Source organism: Ptychodera flava, chromosome 1, assembly GCF_041260155.1.
Source record: "Ptychodera flava strain L36383 chromosome 1, AS_Pfla_20210202, whole genome shotgun sequence".
NCBI classification, from domain to species: Eukaryota; Metazoa; Hemichordata; class Enteropneusta; family Ptychoderidae; genus Ptychodera; species Ptychodera flava.
The window spans coordinates 40,601,355-40,609,547 of record NC_091928.1 but is presented as its reverse complement, the minus strand read 5'-3'; the positions used below and the strand labels follow the sequence as shown (position 1 = coordinate 40,609,547).

Genomic DNA, 8,193 nt, shown 5'->3' with positions numbered 1-8,193 from the left:
TGTCCTCGGAAGTCGCTTTTCTCTTCTGCCATGGCACGCTGTATGCGTTCATATTTGAATGTCTTTAAAGGAAACTAATTTTGATTTGAAATGTAGAGCAAAAAATGTCATTTTCTTTTGTTAAAATTAAAGTTGCATTTATTTATTTATTTGTTTATTTATTTATTTATTATTTATTTGTTTGTTTATTTGTTTATTTATTTATTTATTTATTTATTTATTCATAACGATATACACAGCGGTTAGTGAACAAATAGTGAATAAATGACACATTAAAACAATGAATGGAGCTTTTCAAGAAATGTATCAGGAGAGATTTAATCATCCATAATTTGCGATCATTTAATTACAGAATGACACTGCAAGAAGTTTGAAAGGCAATCTACTACATAGACGGAAATGACTTGCGATGACATTGTTACAAAGTCATATATATCACACAACATTAATATGGAATGAGATAGTACGTCTTAAACGTTCTTGTCAAACGGAAATACGTGATAATCGTGGTTGACCTTCATATCAGTTAGGGGAAAATGCCGTCATTTCACACATGAAGCCATTTGGCTGTGAACAACTCGTCTCTCTCCATGTACCGTCTGATGAGTCTAACACAACACAATCTTTGGTGTCACTGAACACGTTGCTTGGAGACCAGTTCTTGTATTCGCCGTCAAATCCACTATCCCAGGTAAAAATGCCCTCGGTGCCGATATCATTGTAACCTGCGAAATAATAGAGACGCAAGCATATATTTAATCACGATAAAAGAGCAAAACTCCTGATATGTACATATTTCTACATGTAGACGGATTGCACTCTACTTACCGATGAATACTGCACACGAAGGACAGGTTTCGTTGATAAGTGACGTCACGAACTGATTGTCAGTGAGGTTTGATATAGTAACCAAGTGAGCCCCGGCACTGTACACACAGGAGAGAGAAGAATACGTTTCTAAAAACAAAGGCTAAGCTTTAACCATGGAAGCAATCGATTTGAAATGCCCTCCATTGAATTAGTATGGGCCTCGAAAGTAAAAGACTTCAACTGTTGCTCAAACTTACCTAAATGAGATTTTCAACCATTCTCTTACCAAATCAACAACAATGAAAATCAGAGGCTGAGGTCACTGTAAAAAGTTTGGAACTAGCGAAACCACAATTACAAAACATTTTTGGTCATTTGAAATTCACAATCGTCGCAATCCCTGTGTTACCTCAATGGGAAAATTACATTGTGGATTTTCGAAAACTAAGGCGGTGAAAGTTTTTCTTTCTTCAAGGGCTTTAAAATGAGCCCCCCACAAGTGGTAGATCAGAAATAATCGTAGAACTTTAACAGTCCGAATATCTGTCCCCGAGGCGCGTTCTACCTGAAGTTTGTTGAAAATGCGTATGCCATACTTGGCACAAAGTTTGTCTGTTTACCACCACAACTCTAGTAAGCGTTCAAAATAGCAATATCGTGTTTGAGTTACAAAACATGTTAGTTACTTACGACATACATTGCTGACGACTCTTTTCGAAATCCATCGGTGTCGTGTTGACATAACGGTAACAATGTCCACCATGAAAAGACCAACCTGTATTTAAAGATCGAAATGTAAACGTATTGATATAACCAATTACAAAGAACTGATGGACGGATAAATTTATTTGTAGTTTAACAATGATGTATTGAGAACGATGGTAGGTGTTCATCGAGTGGCACAAAATTTACAACAACAAAATTTCCTTCATCTTCGTAATCAACCGGAAACCTTATTGATTTTTATTGCAACTAATGTCGTTGCTGCTTGGACTGTCTTCTCCTTTTTCATATACACGATTATCGTAGTATCATCTTCTTGATTGTCAAATGTTTGTCGCCATCATCGCAAATAACATTGTGCACATCACTGTAATCACTCTCGTTATGACTATCACTGATGTTGTCTGGGTAAAGATGATAATCAGTGTATTAATAAAGTTAAACTAAATTATCATTCTGTTTTTCTATAAATAGTGGAGTTACGTCCAACTGTCGATGGTTTTTCTATCATCTCGTTAAATCGAATCAGTTTATGTGGGCATAATTGCACAAAAACATCATCATTAAAAATATGTAGTGGAACTTACCATATGAACATCCATGTTCTTTGTTGATATCTTTAATATAATGAAAGATACAAATCAACTGAAATATGTCCATATATTTTCAAATATTTGAGCTTCAAATATATTACTTGTATGTGTAAATAACAAGATGAGACCACCAGCGCTGTCAGAAATCTGCATTTTTAACCCCAATGTTTACAAAATTGTGCAAAATATGTGGAAGCAATCTATGTGTTGCACTATCACCTAATTTGTGTGTTTACCTTCTTCACATATGAAATGGTTTTCCGCTTGACAATCATCTGTCGTCCAGAGATAATTATACTTTCGAGTCATCTCTATACTCAAAAGAAAACAAAAACAAAATAGAAAACAAATTATAGGCATGAAATCTTAATTTAGACGCTGCGGTATCCACCTTATTTCTGATGCGGACTTGTTCGAGCCGCTGCAAATTGGACACAAGGGTAAAATATTGTAGATCGCGAACAGTATAAAACGATCCATGACAAATACTTTAAGATTTGTCACATTGACGTACGCAAATTAGAGGAAGATGCGATTCCATTGCGTACTACAATATCAACAGCTCTCTCTGGCGCGGCTTCAGCCCTTCGCTATATAGTACATTACATAATAAGATATTGTGAGATAACATTGTTTTTCTATTTGACATTGGAATAATCTGTAATTGAAGACATATCGCCACGATATGCACGTGTAGTCATCTGATTACAACTCGGACTGTGGCTTAATGCTCCAAGACAAGTATTGAACCCTTCCAATTAATGAACTCTCTGCAGAAAAATTAAGCTCGTAACCCAATCAACTAAAAGTATATATTTTCTGAAAGCCTACATATTGGCAAATACAGTGTTTGGACCACGAGACAGTCAATTTGAATAACCTCTTAAAAATAGTTTTTTGCATTTCCCTGCACTAAAGCTGAGGTATTTCCGATCTAAATAAGCATGCTCAAAAGGTGTCGTATCAATCGTCCAAAATGTGTCTGGGATTTTTAAAATCTGTCCTACTTTTTATGTTACATACGTAAAAATGTGTTAGACTACGGATCAGCTATCGGTCAGATAATTGTCGCGTCATAAAAAAAGTTCTAGCGCCTAGGACAAAAATTTCAGACACAAATTTTGAAGATTGACAATCCGACATTAATACTCACTCACACTGCACTCTAATGAGAAAATGTCTTACTTGAACATTGCCCATCAATAACTTCTCCACTAGCAAATAAGCTGTTGTTACCGACAGAAGAATTATTGTGAAACTGTAATCCAAACCACCAGTCCTTGGTACTACCAGTTAAAAGAACTTGACGTCGAAGAAACAACTTTAAAGGGAAATATTTATCATATTTGGATATATGTATATATATCTATATATATATATATATATATATATATATATATATATGTATGTATGTATGTATGTATATATATATATATATATATATATATATAATATATATATATATTTATATATATCTAATCTTTCTTTTATATAAATCTTTCTCCCAAATCACCCCTGTGACAACACTCCTTTAAAAAGGTCCACTACACTGACCGTAGTGTAGCTCGTGCTGAATATAGAAAGTCTGAGAGGAATAGTTCCAAATATGTTCACGTATGTATGTATGTATGTATGTATGTATGTATGTATGTATGTATGTATGTATGTATGTATGTATGTATGTATGTATGTATGTATGTATGTATGTATTGTTATCCAACTATCTGATGGTCGCCTTGATCGCATGGATGCATATAGATCAAGTAGATATCATAGATAGATAGATAGATAGATAGATAGATAGATAGATAGATAGATAGATAGATAGATAGATAGATAGATAGATAGATAGAGAAAAAGAAAGATGAGATAGATAGATAGATAGATAGATAGATAGATAGATAGATAGATAGATAGATAGATAGATAGATAGATAGATAGATAGATAGATAGATAGATAGATGTGTTTTGCAAACTGTTTAATTACACAGATGTGTAACATAGTAGGTAATTGTTTTTCGGTACAACATATAAAGACATGAGAATGTAAGTCTTGCTTACCTGTGTCTGCCGTGAAAGTATTGTTGCCAATTTCCCCCTAAAACGAGCACAAGCGAAGTTAGCACTAGTCCAGTCAAGTTTTTCCTTAACCATGAAGTAACAGGTTCCATTGAAGACCAATCCCTTTGTATTTTGTCCACATACATCTATGTCATCTGAGTGGGTGTAAGCAGGAATTGTTTGACTGGAACTATTATATGTGTCTACAAATGAGCTCTGGGTAAGGTTGTCAAATACATTTATTTTCGATCGATTTGAGACTCTACAGCGCTTACAGGCAAGCCTTGCCACTTCGATGCGTGGTATGCATGTTTGTTTACACACACCAAACGTTTTCATGTCATTAACAGGAAGGAACCTAATGACTGGATTGTTTGTACAGGATAAACAACAGAAAACTGACACCGAAATATATCTGACATGTAAGCCTTGAGACAGATTACTATCACCAGTCTGAGGTGCAAATTAATGTCTTTACGACCAGATGGCTATTGACTCACACACATCCAAATTAAAGTTAGGCACACTATTACAAACAATCCAGTCATTAGGTTCCTCCCTATTAATGATATGAAAACGTTTAGTGTGTATAAAAAAACATGCATACCCCCCTGGATTGTTTGTACAGGATAAACAACGGAAAACTGACACCGAAATATATCTGACATGTAAGCCTGGAGACAGATTACTATCACCAGTCTGGGCACAGGCGACCCAAGTATTACTGAATTTTTCACACTGTTTTCTCTATCATTTTCTCTTCTTTCTTCATGCTCTGAATGATCGAAATAAATAAAATAAATGGTTTATATAACCTAACCTAACCTAACCTGTGACTCTTTATTTATTTTACACTCCATTACAAGGACGTATATCTCTCATACACACATGCTGTAATTAATTAGTCAACACAACTAATTATGCTAATCCGTGGACTTATCAGAGGTTGGTCAACATCGGAAAGATAGTGATGTTAATGAAAAAGGAGAAGGTATGAAGATCTTGGGAAACATGTCCCGAGGACGTCCGTAAACCTAGTGGACGCTTATATATTCATGATATGCGCAAACAAACACTGCTCATTATTCAAAAATAAACGGGAAGTTAGATCGAAAGGAACGCTGGAAACGAGCATGCTTTTCGTTGCCAAGTGCCAAATTCTAACATAAGTAGACATGGTCCTACTCCATGTAACAAATGCCACCCAGAAAGTATCGACCGACCAAGCAGAAAAAGATCGCCGGAGTTGCCGTTTCATGAGTTTTTCAACAAAATTATATAGATGTATGTTTCACGTCGTCGTTTTCTGGGAGTGTATATACCAAGTATAATTTACAAACCGTGTCGTGATTCGAGGCACAATGGTGACACGTTAGTAGGAGCACACACTGGAGAATTTTGGCCAGCACTGTGAATTTTTTTAAACCAGTCACCTTCATTTCTCTGCACTCGCTATTAACTCCATGTCTACCGGTAACATATCGTTATTTTCTGTCTCAGAGTACGTACCAGCAACAGGCCTTTGACGTCAAAGTCGGTTGTTTTCTGGTATACGGTAGCAACCAAGCTCAAGACTAGAATGACTGTACGGCGTCAAAGAGTTAAGCTCGCCGGTTACTTTTTTCGCATAATAAAAGAGAGTTGGTCGCTAGCGCTACATGGAACTAGTTTCTAGCTCCATGGTCGCTACTAGTCTGATCGATTTTCAATCGTGCCTTATGCTGTTAGTGCACAAAATTCCCGAAAGAAGCAGCGCACGGGCTATAAAACTTCGTTTGTACTGTTAGGCTAGCTTTGGGTCCATAGCTGTGGTGTTTTCGGGATTTCTGCCTTTTACGGCTGGTTTTGACTTTTTAACGTCACCACCACAGCCATGGGAACGTCCATGTTCTGCCCGACAGCACGCTTGTCGCAACTTTGTTTGTCGATATTTCGAAAATTTTCCACCCAAATTGCCAACACTCATCGACAAAATGGTTATTAGGGGCCTACCACTACAAGAAATCCGCTAAAAATCACCAAACTATCGCCGTTTTTCCAGCTTTTTCCGACATGACTACTCGCAGACCGTTCTTTTTCTGTCGTACAATCAGCCATTGACGAGGCTCAGTGTAGCCCGTCACTAAAGTCACCTGAGCGGTGACCTCGCAACATCGAAACACAAACTGACATCACCGATGATGTTGTCCACTACTTTAAGAAGCCTGTGAGAATTTTTACCAGCACTGTGAATTTTTTAAACCAGTCACCATCATTTCTATTCACTCGCTATTATCTCCATGTCTGCCGGTAACATATCGTTATGGAGAAGTTTAGTTAAACGAAATTACGTTCCATCATCAGCTGATCAGTGATAACCATACGTCGCGTACGTGTAGAACATACGTTCGGAACGGCAAACAACACCTCTACACATACAAAATGTAATCATAATTACGTGTAGTATTTTTTAGATATTCTTGATGATTTCCACGAATTTAGACAAGAAACCTTGTAAACTATCATGGAAAACATCTTTGATATCATAATATTTCGTAGAGTTTGCACCAGCGCAAGAAGTACTTGCTATATGATTTCCTTACATGAACCATGGGTCTATTTTTTACATCCATGCATGAACGAAATGTTGTTGTCTCATTCCACTTGTTATCTGACGCCGCCCCAAAGAGTTCTCCAAACCATATAAAAAACTGTATCAAAGAAAATCGGTTGATTTAATTCGAGGATACGAGCTAGAATATTCCTCATATAAAAATCAATGTTTCTTAAAACTTAAACGAATTTCCAAAGTTTGTGAGAAAAAATACAGCAAAATTATCGAGAACGCACAGCTAAACTGAAAGGCAGACGGCCGTTCCTCCACCCACGGACGGTGGGCAGACAAATAGCAAACCACCCGATTGAGAGAACCACGCTAAACCACACGAACTTTGACCCTAGTCAAAATCAGACTTGTCCCTGGGAAATATGTTTACAAGTTTGCCCACATATAAACAACGTAAAGGTCAAAGGTTTCAACTTCCGACTTCCTGCTTTACGGACGTCCTCATGCCATGAACTGCAGGCAAGGCACTGGCAGGGTTTGCACTGTTCGCGACCATTTAAACGTTTGAAAAAAGAGTAGCTGGCTCTCCTCGGCCATCGAAATACATTGGCTGCAGTAAATTTTGGATAAAAGGTCATCACTGGCCGCAATTTGGTAATTTCTGGACACATTTCAGGAGAGCTTCTTACCTTCCCGTTTTAGTAACCATTCCTATCTTTCGCGATGTTGACCAACCCGTAAAATCCCTGATAAGTCCACGGATTAGCATAATTAGTTGTGTTGACTAATTAATTACAGCATGTGTGTATGAGAGATATACGTCCTTGTAATGGAGTGTAAAATAAATAAAGAGTCACAGGTTAGGTTAGGTTAGGTTATATAAACCATTTATTTTATTTATTCCGATCATTCAGAGCATGAAGAAAGAAGAGAAAATGATAGGGAAAACAGTGTGAAAAACTCAGTAATACTTGGGTCGCCTCTGGTCTGGGGTGCAAATTAATGTCTTTACGACCAGATGGCTATTGACTCACACACATCCAAATTAAAGTTAGGCTTACTATTACAAACAATCCAGTCATTAGGTTCCTCCCTATTAATGATATGAAAACGTTTAGTGTGTATAAAAAAACATGCATACCAGGCATCGAAGTGGCAAGGCTTGCCTGTAAGCGCCGTAAATGCATGCGTCGCTTAAAGGTATACAGTCACCTGTAATCTAAATATGCGTCCCTTGGTATTCAAAATGCCCATGTGAGGGCGCTGTTTTTAAAAAGTGGCCACCCGCTTAAAATCTGTGATTGGTTAGATTTTCTCTTTCCATGGTAACTGTGGCAAAATTGGAACAGGTGACAGTATTCCTTTAACGAATAATCACACTGAAATTCTTCAATGAAATTATATAAGCGCTTTTTCATTTTAAAAGTTACAAATGGAATTTTTAGTGCGATTTCAACCTGC

The 8,193-nt window shown here is 36.9% G+C and overlaps 1 long non-coding RNA gene across 1 annotated transcript; it reads right to left on the bottom strand.

The window, feature by feature from the left end:
- Nucleotides 1-515: 515 nt before the first annotated feature.
- LOC139139232 (uncharacterized) lies at nt 516-1,580 on the bottom strand. Its single transcript, XR_011553764.1, has 3 exons — nt 1,501-1,580; nt 829-926; nt 516-725 (listed from the first exon to the last, which is right to left on the bottom strand). It is a non-coding gene; the product is annotated as an uncharacterized lncRNA (long non-coding RNA).
- Between the last annotated feature and the right edge of the window lie 6,613 nt (nt 1,581-8,193).